Here is a 16,375-nt window from a genome sequence, read left to right as displayed (position 1 = left end):
ATCTTTTCTTCTGATTTAAAAATCCCAAATCTGAAGATAAGCAGTCCTTTCAATAACTCTGAAGAAAAAGACTGAACTGCCAACTGGGTAAATAACCCCCCATAAAAAGACACTTTTTTTACTTACAGTGGTCCACCTGCAGAAAATGAAATTAGATCCTTATGTGGGGTTTCATCAATGATGTCTGCATGATAAATCTGTGCTATTTTTATGTCTTTGAGATTTCACCTGATTCTCATTTACAAAGAACTAGATGCCATTCCCCGTGTCCACTTAGATTTCACTTAGCATTTTACTACTGAAACAAACCCCAAAACCAATAACATTTTTGGCAATGGCTTGTGCTTGTTGACTTCCAGTTCAGAAACCACTAGAAAAGGTTTCACCAATGTTAAATGTCTTTTATTTTTCAATCACTGTTATACAGAGTAGCAAACAAAGTCAATTACAATAAGAATACTGTATCTAATGACATTACTTATTTATAAGACTAAAGCTATGTCCTTGTGGGTTTATGGTTATGCAGATCTAAGTTACAGCATTTGAAATCAGCCTTCATCTTGACTTTGGAAAATAAGAAATATTTTTTAAAAGCCTGGAAAATTTTTGTTTGGACAGAAATGGCTTCATTTTGACATAGTCATAATACAAAACAAAGCTAAAAGATTTGTAGGAATTGTCATAGCAAAATGTTTTGCTTTAAACTGCCAAAATTCTGTTATGGAAATCACTCAGGTTTTATAAAATATTTTATGTAGTTTGCATGAAGAAATCATGAAGTGGAATGGACCCCAGTTTCCTGTCAGAGAAATTCCCCAATTAGGATATTGGTAGCTTTTTCCCCTGTGACTACTCTAGTTTGCTGGGTCCCTTCAGTATTTCTGAGCAGGTTCACCAATTTAATGAAAAAGCATTTTCTGTTTTCTTTCTTTAGGTTTTTTGGGTGTTTTTTTTCAGGGGCAGTTCATTCAGCTGTTATCCATATAGGAAGAATGATTTGAAAATGCCAATATTCCTGCAGTGCCATTCCTGTTTTAGGTGTGCTGGATGTAAGGCCTGTGAGCCCTTAGGCACCACTTGACCCGACTGACCAAGAGGTGCAACCATTTTCAGAAGCAATAAAACTGCATAATTCAATGAACATTTCAATGAACTGCAATGTTCACAGCATTTCTGATACTGAAATCAAGGTTTTTATCAAAATGTGGCACCCTTGTTTTACAAGGAGCATTCTTCCCACACTTCTCTCACAATTCTCAGGTCCCTCTGGGCTTTTGGAATGTCATTTCCCTTCTGTGTGAAATTCCCTCCATCTCCAGGCTCCAGAGGATGAGCCTGCTGCTGGATAACTGCATAACCCTGGGATCATTCACACACACAAACACAAAAAGGAATTATGTAATGAGGACGGGGCAAAGGGGTGTGAAATACTCCATGCACATTGCTCATGATCCATTAAGATGTTCAGAATGAAAAATACCTGGATTTTATGTTGCTGTATTGTTCTGTAGATGAGAAAAGATTTCTCAGTTGAAGTACATGACCTTTAGTGGAAAAAAAGGGTTTGACCTTTCTAAAAAAGTTAATTAACAAGGAAGACTCTGTAAATTAGGTCAAAATGTCCATTAAGATTGATGAAAATTCCAGCTTACAACATACTGGTCACCACCAGCAGTAGCTCTTGTCATCAGATGTCTGTATTTTAGTTTTTTCCTTGATTTTTCCTCTTCTTTTACTTACAGAACCTGCTCCATTAGAAAAATTAGCTTTCTATCATTTTCATGACTCATCAAGGCCTAGAGGAAGAAACCAGAATCATCCAGAGTCTTCTCATTTGTGACACAGACTATTAACAACTTCATTAACTTTCTTCAGGCCATGTTTTTGTTCAAAGTCTCTTGTGCATTTTTACAGGAGTTACTGGAAGGATTCATTGTCTTGGGCTTCTGTCAAGAGAAAAAAAAAGGAATTAGAAAGTTTACATTCATTAAGATATGGGAAATAATTCCTGTAAACATTATTGTAAGTAAAACAAATCTTGGTCACTGCTTTGTGCTCAAAAGATAGAAAATAAATTTGATTGCATTTCTTCTCATTAGGAAACAATATATCACAGCCATCTGCTTTAACCCTTGACTAAGCACAGAGAATCATTAACGTAGAGCAAACCAGAAATTATAAACAAGTAGAAAAGTTTCTAAACCCAAGTTTCTTTTTCTAGACTACCAACATGCAACATTATATCAGATATACTAGATATAAATATCATGTTTATATCTATAAATACCCTGTCATGTTCTGTCCTCTATACATCTCATAAAGGCAACAGGAGATTGTAATATAAGGCCTGAGAAAGGATCAAAATTTAGCCCAGCACTCAGGACATGGAAGAACAGTACTGGGATACTGAGGAATCCAGCAGTTTTCACTGTGATGAGCAAGTATTGGACAGCTTTCCATCCCAACAATGTGTAGAAAGCCCAACAGGATGTGATCATGGAAAAAGCAGAAGGTTTGAGGGCAGTAATTTCCCTTAAGTGAAGCAAATCTCTTGGCTGTTTTCTTGAAGAGCAGAACTGGACATCCTGAATGGATGTGCAGCCACGGCAGCACAGAAACCCTCCTGCCCCTCAGACTGACACTTCTGAGGTCAATCCTAATTTGGGACAGGTAAATTAAGATCTGGATATTATTCCTCCCTATGCTTTTCTTTGGCTGGGAAAATAAAGGGATTCTAGGGACAGAGAAGATCCAGAAGACAACTTTTAACAAGTTCTGCAAAGGCATGAGCCAAAAATACATCCATCCTGCAGTTCTTAATCTGCTCACCTTCTGCCTCCCTCCTCTGCCACCTCCCGTCCCTCCTCTCACACACTCAGCCCAGTTCCCTCCTCCTGTGGTGTCTCCCTCTCCTTGCTCTCCCTCCTGGCCAAGACTCCCAGAACACAAATTCTGTGCACAGATGAACCTCACTGAATTCCAGCTTGCATCATCACTGTTTACCTCTGACAAGTTTCCTTAATTGAGATCCCCAGCAAGAAAAAAACGATCCCAGCATTGCGTGGGCTTCCCAGGCATGGACAGATTTCCTGTTGTTTTGATGCAGTGTGCAAACAGAAGAAAATAGAACTTGTTTTCCAAGGAGCTAACAACATCAGCAGCACGAGGCATGAAGTGTTTACAAACACCAGATGGGAGACAAACAGCTCGAAGGTGGGGGTCAACTTGGGAAACAGAACTCTCTGCCTAAGAGCTGCTTGTCTGAACAAGGGGTTTGCAGGAAGGAAGAGCTCTGAGGAGAGAGAGAAAATTATTTTTTTTCTGATATATGTAAAATTAAGAAAGCTTTGAGGTAAGAGAAATGGAGGTAGCTTTAAAGAAGTCAGGTTAGTCATTGTAGAAAGCAGAGGAGATGCATTTTACTGAGTCTCAGTCTTTGAGACAGAAACATATTCGTTTTATAAGTGTAAGAAAAAGAAGTTGTGGCATTTGAACTGAATATTCCAAATTTTATATCACATTCTCTGAGTATATGCAAAACTTCTAAACCCTCCTTTCTCTATCCCCCTTACAAACACCTCTGCATGAATCTATTGCAAAGTGTCCTTGCAATTAAAGGTGACAGATGATCTCCACAAACACACAACCCCCTGCTCTGATAATTGGTGGCATCAACTGAAGTTCAAAGGAAAATTTTAACAAAATTTAAAGCCTGTTCCTATGGTTTTCAGAAGAAACTATTTAAGGAACAGGCCTTTTAACAGCCTGCATTGGTGGGCATTGATCTAAGTCCAACACCAGCAAACAGCAGGTGTATTCTCTGTGTTTCTTCTGAATTGTTAAATTCATCTTTCTGAAAGCAGTGAAGGTATCTGCCCCATCCTCTCTGGCATTAATAGACAGACCCCCTGTGGATTTTTCCAAACAAACTGCATCTGTTGCTTGCCTGCAAGTCTCTTCAGGGGTCTGAGGCAGGCTAAGTCCCTGGATGCTCTGCCTGGCAGGTTCTTTTGAGCCACAGCAAGGGGTGGCAGAGGGCATGGCAGGCAGGGCCTCTGTGTCACAGCCCACCTTGCAAGTGACTGTGGTATTTTTGGGGTCCCCCATCGTGGGGAGGAAAGATGAATCTGACTCCATGTTCTTAGAAGGCTAATATATTATTTTATGATATTATACTAAAGAATGCTATATTAAACTGTACTAAAGAATAGAGAATGGAAACTTACAGAAGTTTAAAAAGATAATAATAAAAACTTGTGACTCTCTGCAGAGCCCTGACACAGCTGGACTAGGGTTGGTCATTAAGTCAGAACAATTCACATGTTGGATAAACAACCAAATTCCAAAGCAGCAAAACACAGGAGAAGCAAATGAGGTAATATTGTTTTCTTATTTCTCTGAGGCTTCTCAGCTTCCCAGGATAGAAATCCTGGAGAAGGGATTTTTCCAGAAAATATGACAGTGACAAGTGACTCTCCATAAAATACCCAATTTAAATATCCTGCAGGATGGGAAGGCTTCACTGTGCTGCTCATAGAACACCCAGCACAGGAGGAAATATTCAGTGCAGGAAATATTTTTGACATTTACTTGAGCAATACAGTGTCAAAAATGACACACCCAAGCTGAAATACAGATACCCAAATGTGTTCAGGGACAGGGAGTGATGTTAGTCAATCCCTGGACTTTTATGTCCACTCAGTCAAGTCCAAAAAGAAATGTCTTATTATACAAGGCTCTGAAAGATCTTCTGGGAGCTGCTGACAACCTCCCTTCAGCACAGGTAGCCAATTATCTACATTAAAGCAACACGTGAGTTTGTCTTTAAACATCCCTGGGCCTAAAAGAAGCTTAAAGTATTCCAAGTTCCACCTGCAGCTTTCAGTCTGTTTGAATTTTCTGTGAGCTAGATCCTCCTCAATTTCTCTCACTTAGATATTAGTTAAATGATTATTTTCCTTAAAAACCCTCACTACTCTAAGTTTCCCTGTTCTCCAAAATTCTCTTTCTCACTAAAGCACAAATGCTGTACAAATAGGAACAGGCATTTAGGATCAGGTGGTCAAGAAAGGCCATTTAGACACAGAGGTACTGAGAGAATAACAGAAGATGCAAGAACTCAAAAAAAGTTCTTGAAGGAAACAATCAAAATGGTTTTCAGCAATGATCCCTCTTGGTGTAGCAGAAAGTTCTACAACAGAAAAGATGAGGAAAAGGTGTGGAGGGTTTTTTTGTGTGTACACAGACACAATGCTGAGACTTTATGCTGGGGAAAGGGGGGGTAATTCCTGCTGTGGTATTCTCACAGGAGTGAGATGTAGAGATAAAAACACAGTTTGTAATACTTCAAAAAGCAGGCTAAGCTATTGCAAGAGTGAAAACATGTCAAATATTTAGTCTAACTGAAGAAGCTGGTATTGTACAATACTTAGATGCAAGGAAAATATAAGAAAATAGAGGAAAAAAGAGATAAATTATGTGACAGATATTATAGGAAAAGCTAAATGTCCAGGTAAGTCAATTGTGAGGGGAAAAAAGAGATAAACTGATTTTTACATGGAAAAAAAAAGACAGAAAGCTAGAATTAGCATGAAGAAACAATATTGTGATTATATTTATAAACATGCTCAGTTTAATTTTAGATCTATCTTCAAGGTAAATTCTTCTGGCATGCTGGAAAAAATAAAAGTTTTAGGCTGTTGTCCTCACTATCAAAGTAAATTTGTCAGAGAACACGTCACATGTAATTTTATGGAGAAAATCTGGATTTGCTGGATTTTAATGGTAGGCAGAAGAAAATTATTTACACCACACTACGTCATGTCAAGGTCCCTCCTTTCTAATGTTGTTATTAAAGAAAAAAAAATTCCAAAGATGATTCAGGAAGTCAAGTTCAGATCTGTCTGGGCATCAGCAAACTATAGATGAACATCTGAAAACCAGACTGCTGTGTGCTGAAATTTGTGGTGTGATGGATACCCTTGGAGCCAACAATCTGCCTGTAAAGCCACAAATACCAAAGCAGAGTTCCTTGAGCTGAGAAACTTATTCCCCCCTTGATTTCCTTTCCTCGTTATCCCAGGGAGCACACAGCTTTGAGTTCTTCCAAGAGGAATGCACTCAGAGAGCCCCAATGCTCACCCTGCCATGTAAATCCTGTGAACTGACCCCAGAGCTCACAAGACATCATGAATTCTGTGCATTCTCCTTCTGGCTGGTCCCTCTGTCCTTACAGAGCTCAATCAATGATCCCACTCCTCCCCTGATGGCCTTTTCCATAGCTAAGGGCTGCTCCACCTGTAGGAGGTGAATGGGCACAGTCAGAGGGTTCATCTTGCACAAAACCCACTTAATAACTGGGTTCTAGACCATGACAGTTCCACAGTTGATACACAATTAAAAAAACCTAAAAAAAAAGCATTCATGCATATGTCCCTCAAGCAGAAGAGTCCTTTTGTCTGTCTTGCTAGAGCAAGTGCCCAATATCTCCAATGGTTTGGTGATGTTTCTTCTCTCTCTGTAGCTGGATGTTGGCAGTGGGAGATCTCATGGAGTCAAAAGCATTTGTTTGGAGCTGTCAGCTGGCCTGCCCTGGCTGGTGTGAGCTACATTCACCCACTGAGCAGCTTAGCAGCTTATCTCAGTTTTTAGTATACAGTGGTATCAAATTCAGTTTTCTTCCTTTTCTTTGAGACAGTGACAAAAATAAGGGTGATTTCAAAAATCACGTAATAACCTAAAGGAAAGAAAGAAATGACAGAGCTTCCTTCAGGACCATGAAAAAATTAAGTTCATACAACTCTTCCAGATCTTCAGGTAACTTCATGGAATTCTGGGAGAACTCTAGCAACAGTCCAGCAATCCATGTCTTCTGTCTCAGATAAAAGTGATCTGGACTAGGTAAGTAACCTCATTTATTTCTGAAATTGACACACTTTAAACAAAAAACATACGAAACCAGCTGAATGAGTCCTTAGGTTTAAATTTACAAGAGATGCATTTGCTACTGGTGAAGGGGAGAAATACTATTTTTCATAATGATGCTTATTTATTATTTGTGGTCTTCTATGTGCACTATAGCTCATGCTCATTTCAGTCAGATGCCTGGAGGAACATTTAGCTGACATTCAATTAGCAAAGTAATGCAGGGTGATAAAGCAGTAGGCAATTTACCATGTTCTGTTTGGGAACATTCCTTGTTGCCATTAATATTCACAATACATCAGCCAGATCCAAAGGAAGGTACTGCCTCTACCTGGAACAACCAGCAATCCAAACCATTTGGATTATAAAAATATAGACAAGAAACAGAAGGTCAGCAGGTAACAGTTTGCTCACATCACACAGCTCCATTTATCAGGGTGGGAAGGACAACAGCAGTACTTAGAAAAGGAATTTGGTGCCACCTATTAAAGCACAAACTAAACCCCCAGTTTGCCTTGCACCAAGAATTTGCATCTCATCATAAAGGGGAGGTCAGCCTAGCATGGTCTCTGGTCACAGCTGACACTGTGAGGTTACAATAATTCAATTCCAAGTATTTCTGTACACTACTGACTGTGATTACTTCCAGCTACATGGCTGCACCAAGTATGTGCCATGCAGCATCTGGTGACATTGAAATTCATATTTAAATGAGTTCTTGCCTAAGAAATTTTTTTTCCCCCAGCTTCAATCCCTGAGAGAAGGTTCCTATGCAGCTACACTCCTCACTTATTCCCTGTAAGAATGAATATAGATCCTGACTATATTTTTATATGGGAAAAGAGAAGAAAAACCCTGGAAACTGCTGCCTCTACTTGAGGCCTATCAGTCACCTGTACCACTAGCATCATTCCCGTACAGGCTGAGGCAGGGAAATTGTTTTGGCAAGATCCCTGCAAGCCTAAAACTGTCAAGCAAAGGTAAAAGCGTGGGAGGACTCCTCCTCCTCTCCTCCTTGTTGCCTGTGAGTTTCTGTAGAAGCCAGGGAAGCAGATGGATGCCACAAGAGGTGCAAAGGATGCCTGGAATGATGGCACGTCAGCGGGATTCGCAGTGCATGGGAATGGCAAAATCCCCTGGGGACACCCACGCTCCACAGGGATCCTCCACCACTGGGGTTTGGAGCAGGATGGGGGCAGCACGTTCTGGCCAAGAGAGACAGCAGAAGGTGCTGCCAGCGCAGTGAAAAAGAAAAGATAAGGTCAGTAAGATGAGCAATAACGTTGAAATACGGGGGAAATGAAAGTGCAAGGCTTGCAGAGAGGATCAAAGCCTGGTACTTGATGCACAGAATTAGCAAATCATAGAATCAATTAGGTTGGAAAAGACCTCCAAGATTATTGAGTCCAATCAATGACCCAACATCACCGAGTGCCACCTCCAGTCTTTCCTTAAACACCTCCAGGGATGAATGACTCCATCACCTCCCTGGACAGCCCATTCCAAAGTCTAATCATCCCTTCTGTGAAGAAATCCCTCCTAAAGTCCAACCTGAACGCTCTCTGGAGCAGCTTAAGGCTGTGACTTGTCATCCTGTCGCTGGCTCCCTGGGACCCTACATCCTCCTGTCAGGTAGGGCTGCTAAACACCCAAGGAAGAAAGGACACACACAGAGAGTTTCTGTAGTTGAGGAGAAGAGGAGAACCGAGGCTCCTGCAATCAGTCCTGACGGAACATCCGTACCCCACCGCTCTTCCTTCCCCCTGCGAGGCGCCCGAGGCAGCGCACGGGCCCACGGCAGGGGCGCACCCAGAGAACGCCCCCAGCTCCTCGTTCCAGCCCTGCTTCCACAGCTCCCAGCGCTGTTCCCGGCCCACCCGGCTGTGCCCGGAGAGCCCCCGCTGCCGGCACTGCCTGCAGAGAATCACGGCGTGGTTTGGGCTGGAAGGGCACCCCGAAGCCCATCTCGTTCCATCCCCTGCCTGGGCAGGGACACCTCCCACAGGCCCAGCTCGCTCTAAGCCCATCCAACCCGGCTCCGGGCACTTCCAGAGATGGGGAAACCTCAGCTTCCCTGGGCAACCTGCGCCAGGGCCTCACCGCCCTAATAGAGAGGGATTTCTTCCTGTTATCTAACCCAAACGCATCTCTTTCAACGTGAGCCCATTCCTCTTGCGCTGTCACAACCCTCTCTCGTAAACAGCCTCTCTCCATCACTCCCGTGCCTCCCGCCGCCCCTGCGCCTCCCGCTCCGCATCGCCCGCACCGGGGCCGCGTCCCCCGCTCCCGCAGCGCCCGTGCCCCGCTCTCAGCCCCCCACCTGCCGCAGCCGTGCCCGCTCCTTACTCACGGCCGGCCCCGGAGCCGGGAGAGCGGCGGGTCCATCCCTCCCTCCCTCGTCGGCAGCGCCCGGCGGCGCAGGCGCGCTGCCGCCTCCTCCCCCCGTGGCTGTGGCGGGGCGGCCGCGGCGGCAGCGCCCGGCTCCGCTCAGAGCCGAGCGAGCGCGGCTCGGGCCGGCGGCGGGAGGAGGGAGCGAGGCGAGCGGGGAGGCGGGGACCGGGCGAGGGAGCCGCGCCGCACACCCGGCCCGTCAGTGACCGGCGCTGCTGGGGAGGAGGAGGAGGTGGCGGAGGAGGAGGCGGCGGCGGCGGCGACGACGAGAGATTCTCCCACCCCCACCCACCGAGCTGAGGTGAGGCCAGGGCAGAGCATCCTCCTTTCTTCCCCTCATCCCTTCCTCCCTTTCATCCTTCCTCCCGACCTCCTTCCTTTCATCCTTCTTTCCTTATCCTCCTTCCCCCTTATCTCGCCTTCCCCTCATCCTTCCCTGCGCTTCCTGGTCCTCCTTTCCTTTCTTCTCTCCTTAGCCACCTTTCTCTACTCCTCCCCATCCCCCAGGCTCCCTCTCCCCGTGCCCACATTTCGCACCCTCCAGATATAATAATCTTGCTTTCCCCCCCACCCCCCCCCTCCCGTTTTCCTTTTCTTTTTTTTTTTTTTTTTTTAATGCAATTTCAATTCTCGCGCAGTGAAAGACCGGGAGAGGGAAAGAGACAGAGTCGGTCACAGAGATAATCCCCCCTCCTGTAAAGAATAGATTTGAATTAATGATCATTTTGTGGTGTGTGTATTATGGGAAGAGGGGGATTATATTTAGGGAAGAAAAGAGAGGGTCAAAGGTGTGTTGTTCCACTTATTCATCTATTTACCCGCCATCACTTCGAGGTGAAACCTGGCTCTGGCTCCGTATTATCTTAAGTCCTTTTTTTTTTTTTTTTTTTTTTTTGGGGTATTGTTTGAAATTATTCTCCTTTCCTCAGGCGTTAGAGGCTCCTTCGTCCCTTTTATCCATCGCCCTGTGCGTCCCTGTGCTCTGCGGTCGCCGCTGCTCCGATTGTGTGCGCCGGGAGCCGGCGGGGAAGGGTCGCGGGGAGCGGGGCTGGGCTGTGGGGAGGGGGCTGCGGGCACCTCCTCCATCCCTTCCCTCCAGGCCTCTCCTGGGCTTTGAGACCTTCCCAAGCACCCGCTGCACATCCCAGCCAGCGCCCAGCCCGAGAGGTGCCAGCTCCCAGCAGAGGATCCGCTCCGCTGGCGAGGAGCGAAAGTTTAAAGCGTGGCTTTGTCTTTGCGTGGAGCGCCGGGGATGGCGAGGAGCCGTGGGGATGTTGGCTGGAAAGCGACGGCAGCCAAAGTGTCTCCTTGTGGGACTCCTTGGGATGGGAGAAGTTTTGCTCGGCCGTGGTGGTGGTGGGGAGTGCCAGGCTTGCCTGGCTGCCGTGCCCATCTGGGAGGTGGCGTTGGGGATGCTCGGCGGGACATCCGAGTGCCAGGGCTCCGGGAAAGAAACTTTTACACGTATTTACAGCGGGGTGTAGCGTGAGTGAGGTGGCAGGCGCTCCCTTCTCTGGAGGTTGGAGGGGTGAGTGCCCTCCCTGGTGTCTCGCTGGCTGTGTGTGATGCCTGGGCTCTTTTTAAGGTGATGCTCTGTCACTTGGTGATTGTGTCTCTCTCCTGTGGAGCATTGATTTGGTTGCAGGCATGCTTCAGACAATTCCAGCCTTTTCAAACTTCTGCTTGCTGAATTTGAAGTTGGTTCATTCTTCACCAGGATAGAAACGCTTCAACTCCCCTGTTGTTTTAGAAATTCACAGATACCACATTTGCCGATGCTACAGCACAACTCTGTGAGCCTGGATATTTAACGTGTATGTTGTACATTACCTTGGCATGTATTCCTGAAAAATGCTGGACTTGTCAAGACTGCTGTGAGTGTTTTGGAGTGCCAGGTGGATGAGGAGCATAAGCAGGGGCAGACTGAAGTGATGCTGCTGATGTGAGCACCAGATTTTCCTGGCTTTGTGGCTATTACAATGCTGCTGGTTTTCCTTTCTTACCTGCAGTGCCTGTGATTGATACAATGCATTGTATCAGCCTTCTCATACTCCAGGTCAAACAGGATTCTTTCTAGAGGAGAAAAAGTACTGACATGAAGGGTGAAGTTCTGCACTCAATTGTGTAAATGCTTGTTTACAGAAATACCACCTCAGCTGGGTACGAGGTAGCTGTAAATCCATTAATGGGCTCTGCTGGTGACAGAAGCCTCAACAGGAGAGCTCCAGTGTCACTCGAGCCCTTACATGGAAATACAACTGTAATTCATGCAGATTTGCTGAGAGCTCTTTTAATATTAATGTTGAGCATGCATGGTACTACTGAAATGCCTTTGAAGCACAGAAAACCAGGAGTATTTGTAGGCTGAGGCTTGAAAGCCAAAGGAAGCAATCAGATCTCCTGATCTGACCCCTGACTGATGGAGTCAGTTGGGTTTCATCCACTTACTCTTGAATGCAATAACATGCATTTGGCTGAAACATGTTTTCCAGAAAAATTGGAATTTTGATTTGAAGACAGTGAGAGGTAGAGAATCTGCTGTTTATTAAGTTATTTGGCTTCAGCTTCTAGTCGCTGGTTAATGATGTGCCTTTCTCCACTGTGCTAAAGAACTCAAAGTATTTTCTTACCATGCAAGTATTTATCTTCTGTAACCCAGTATTCCCTCTCTTTTCTACTTGAAAAACCAAGTGAACTGAAATTCTTTAAATTTGTCACTGCTTGCATTTTCCTCTCAACTCAGTTTCTGGGGATTGTTTTTTCCAAATCCACTTTTTCAGCATTTTTATGAAAATGTGAGCTGGATGCAGCACACCAGAGCTTTGTCTCAGGAGTGTTTTGTATGTTTAAATATTACCTCTCTGGTGTTACTCTCCTGCTTCTGCATCACATTTACATATTAAACCTTCATTTGCAGCCCTGCATTTTGATCTCCTTTTCTCTGGGTACTCTCACTGTGGCAAACCCTTTGCAGGACTGTTTCTTTCCACAAGAGTTCATCATTCCCTAGACTGGTGTGTGTTTTCCTGATTGCAGCTTTACAACTTTGTATGTGGCTTTTTTAAATAACATTTTGTTTCTAGCATTGATTGATTATACCCAACACTCCTGATGGCTTTTTGGAACTGATTTATCTCAGTTATGTAGCACTCTATCAATTTATACTTGTGCAAATTATGTCATGATTTATGGTGTAGACTTATAAATAATTGAAAAGGTGTTTTGTGGTAGTGGCTCCCTTTTGGGGGGCTCCATGATAATCTGAGTTATGTTGTGATGAGTTCTTCTCAAAAGCTGCTCTTTTTTCTTTTTGAGATGTCATTAACCAGTTCTTCACCAGTTTAATTGGTTCTGTTTGGTTGTCAGGCTCTCACAGAACACTGCACTAATGCCAGAGAAGTTTAAACACATACTTCTGCCAATTGGAAGTATCAGTCATATCAAGGAATTAAATCACAATCATTTTAGTAAGTCAGCTTTCATTATTTTACTTCTTACTATTTGTTACAGAGCTCTGAGGTATCGGTTGAGTCCCCTAGAATTTCTCTTAAATGATTGTTTTGTTCAGAGCTGCCACTGTTCTAACCTTCCTATGGTTACAGCCACAGCATATTTGTAACCAAAGTGTTCATTCAGACTGCTGGAATCACCTCAGGATTTTCAGAATTCCTAAAAGTCTGTGCTGGTAGGACAGAGAACTCCTTGGACACTTCTGGGACTGCTTCTCCATGGTGATCTTTGGTCCTGCTGACCAAAAATATTTACTGCAAAGTAACCCTGTTTTAACATGGTATTTACAATGAGATGGAAAAGCAATTAATATTCTCATGAGGTACCAGGGAATCATCAACTTCTTTGCACATGCAGAATTACTTTTTGAATGTATCTGCCCTTTTGCACTATTGGTGTAGCTCAGAGTCCCTGTTTAGCACCACACCTGTGTGACAGCTGAGATTTCTTTTGTTCCTGCAGTTCCCCCCTGCTTATTTTTTCCTGCTGCCAAGAAATGTCTTCATCCTCTCCTATTAGTTTTTTACACCTACTGTTTCAAAAAGTACGAATTTTTTAGCCCTTAACACTTTTCTTCTTGTTACATATGAATTATAACCACAGTATTTATTGAAATCTGCTTTGTGGCCAAATTGTAGTGGTTATGACAATGCCTTGCAGGTATTACATGCTGTCTGAACACACCAGCATGAGATTATTTTTTTTTTCCTGTCTAGAGTGACAGAAAGACGTTTTGTTACATTTTAGGTGAGCAGGCTTTGCTTTTAATACAACATATTCTAAGGCTTGGCTAAAGAAAGCTGAAGACTTTATTCACTTGCTCCACAGTTTGTTCATAGGTGTATAAAGTAAAGGAATACTTTGAATTTAGATATACTATCAAATGGTCAGGGGAAGATGAAGGGCAGCTATACAGAAATCATCATAAAATCACAGAATGGTTTGGGTTGAAAGAGACCTTAAAGCTCATCCAGTCCCCCTCCCCTGCCATGGGGAGGGGGACTGGATGAGCTTTAAGGTCTCTTTCACTATCCCAGCTGCTCCACACACCAATGTCCACCCTGGCCTTGGGCACTTCCAGGGATCCAGGGACAGCCACAGCTGCTCTGGGCACCCTGTGCCTCACTCACAGAAGTAAATAAATAATACAATATGCAGTTGGAAATGAGAAGGGCAGTGTGCAGAAATGAAGAGCAGCAGCACTAACCTGTTGGTCTTTAGAGTGGCATGCTTAGGACAAAACTTGATGGGAGGTTTTGTGGCTCAGGTCTGTAGGAATTGCCCCCTTAGAGCTGCTTTAGCTAAGGTGCAAGAAGGAGATGTGAAAAACACCAGAATGGGAAGATGAAAGTTACAAAAAGAAAGTTGTATTTCACAGGAGGGTGAGAGCTACTCCTGACTAAGATAAACTTGTTGGTTTTGTATAAACACTACATTTGTTACATTTGTTGGGATTAAGTGCTCTGAAAACGTTGGAGGCACAGCTTTCCAGCCACCAGGCTGCTGCAGGGAGCAGGGGCAGCTGCGGCTCTCATTCATTCCTCTGTGCAGCTCCAGCACTGATGGGTACTGGAGATCCTCCAGCTGGAGCAGCAACACCTGAACCTGACTGGGAGCAAAGTGCTGCTGAGTCCAGCCTGCCCTGAGCAGTGCTGGAAAGTAAAAAAAGACAGGATTTTTTAGACTGCTGTAAGAAAAGGTTGGAGTGACAGCAAAGACCAGAAATCAGGTTTTGTCCTGTTAAAAAAAGTAGTTGATAACTCAGTTAACAACTGAGTTATAAGTTCTGGTGCCCCCAATATAAGAAGGACGTGGAATTGTTGGAGCAAGTCCAGAGGAGAGCCAAGAAGTTGCTAAGGGGCCCAGAGAATCTTCCCCATGGAGACAGGTTGGGAAAGTTGGGGCTGTTCAGTCTGGAGAGGAGAAGGTTGTGTGGAGACCTCAGAGCACCTTCCAGTATCTGAAGGGGCTGCAGGAAATCCAGAGTGGGATTCTTCATCAGGAACTGCAGTGACAGGACAAGGAGTGATGGGTTCAAACTGAAAGAGGGGAAATTTAGGTTAGAAATACAGAGAAATTCATCCTTGTGAGGGTGCTGAGCCCTGGCAGAGGTTGCCCAGAGAAGCTGTGGCTGCCCCTGGATCCCTGGAAGTGTCCCAGGCCAGGTTGGATGGGGCTTGGAGCACCCTGGGACAGTGGAAGATGTCCCTGCTCATGGTGGGGGGGGTGGAACAAGATGGTCTTTGGGGTCCCTTCCAACCCAAACCATTCCATGATTCTATTCTGATTTTAAGTTATTGCATTGTAGCTTCTTACTGTCTTAGAGGAATCCGTGGTACATCTAAATATATCCCAGGGTGATAACACTGTTGTATCAAGTCTGTGGTTGGGCAGGCTCAGCACTCTGCAGCTGTAAATGAATTTTGTATCAGGTTTCTGGATAAGAGCTCTACATCTCAGTTTTCTCATGGTTTCCTCAGCATCACACACAAGCCACTGAGCAAGCAGTGCTATCTGCTTCCAAGCAGTGGTTGGTTACAGAGAGGCTTTCCTGAATGTTTCCAAACACTAGGGTAGGTTGAAGTCATATTTACGCAACAAAAGATCAGCTGCTCTGGAGAAATGAACTGCTGTGACCATCAGTTACCAGTACAGTTGGTTGGAAGGCAGGATTTTTGTGTTCCTTGTGTTTTGAATCATTTTTTTGCTTTGGCATGGAAGGAGCAGATGAATTTGAATATTGTCAGCAAATGAACAATCTTACCCCTAGCAGGACTCTCCCTTCTCCCCTGACTCCCCTACACATTTTATTGTTTCAGATGTCTTGTGCTGTCATCAGACAAAGCAGTTTGACTTTGTAAGGGGCAGGAGGAAAGCTTTTCTGTAGTTTTTCTTTGGTTGTGTGGACAAAGCACACCTTTCCTTGAAGTACTTTACCTCTGCTGAATCAGCATTTTCTGATAGCCAGGCTTTTTTCTTCTCCTTTTCTTTTTTTCCTCCTTTGGAATATTTTTTGTCTAGCTGTGCTTTTCAGCCACATCACCCCCTGCATTAGTATTCTGCTACAGAGAACAGTGGAGAGATATTTTCAATGTTGCAGCAGAGACTGCCCAAGTTTTCAGGCTTCTTAAGTAATGAGAATTGCTCAGTTAAGTGAAGCTGAATCCTGTAACATTAAGAGCATCTCACAGGGCTTGAATTTGAGAGGTGAGAAAACCAGTAGATTTTGTAGTTATACCAAAGAATTTCTGTGTTCAGAGTGCTTTAAAGATATTTCTGCAGATACTCCACTCTGCTGTTTTTACTGGTGTTACACTCATTATTATGTGACATTTCCTTCTCCTGTGGACTTGGCCTTTTCTTTGAAGCTTTGTATTAAAAACCAACAAGCATATGTTACCATATGCTTAATGCAGACAAGAATATTCAAATGGAAGGCAATTTGGGTGTAAGTGGAACTTAAATTCTGAATACAAAAAGTGGAAGTGGTTTTGGTCAGGGGAGGCTCCCAGCTGCCCAGGTGATTTCTGTAAATGAGGTTTAAGCTTTT

The 16,375-nt window shown here is 44.1% G+C and overlaps 1 protein-coding gene and 1 long non-coding RNA gene across 4 annotated transcripts in view; one reads left to right on the top strand and one right to left on the bottom strand.

Moving 5' to 3' along the window:
* Positions 1-375: 375 nt before the first annotated feature.
* On the bottom strand, positions 376-9,447 carry LOC132326779 (uncharacterized). Of its 2 annotated transcripts, none has more exons than XR_009486337.1 (2): positions 9,245-9,447; positions 376-1,946 (listed from the first exon to the last, which is right to left on the bottom strand). It is a non-coding gene; the product is annotated as an uncharacterized LOC132326779 (long non-coding RNA). The 2 variants fall into 2 exon arrangements; XR_009486338.1 differs by having other exon boundaries at positions 9,275-9,447.
* Positions 9,448-9,475: 28 nt separating this feature from the next.
* CTNNA2 (catenin alpha 2) overlaps positions 9,476-16,375 on the top strand; it is a 469,832-nt gene continuing 462,932 nt past the window's right edge. Inside the window, exon 1 of one of the 2 annotated variants that reach the window (XM_059845428.1) lies at positions 9,476-9,616. The gene's annotated coding sequence lies outside the window, so the exon portion shown is untranslated. The remainder of the gene's footprint in view (positions 9,617-16,375) is intronic. The other variant, XM_059845429.1, reaches the window with a different exon arrangement.

Source organism: Haemorhous mexicanus, chromosome 4 (genome assembly GCF_027477595.1).
Source record: "Haemorhous mexicanus isolate bHaeMex1 chromosome 4, bHaeMex1.pri, whole genome shotgun sequence".
Lineage (NCBI taxonomy): Eukaryota > Metazoa > Chordata > Aves > Passeriformes > Fringillidae > Haemorhous > Haemorhous mexicanus.
The sequence above is the reverse complement of the archived record's forward strand: the minus strand, read 5'-3'. Positions and strand labels throughout refer to the sequence as shown.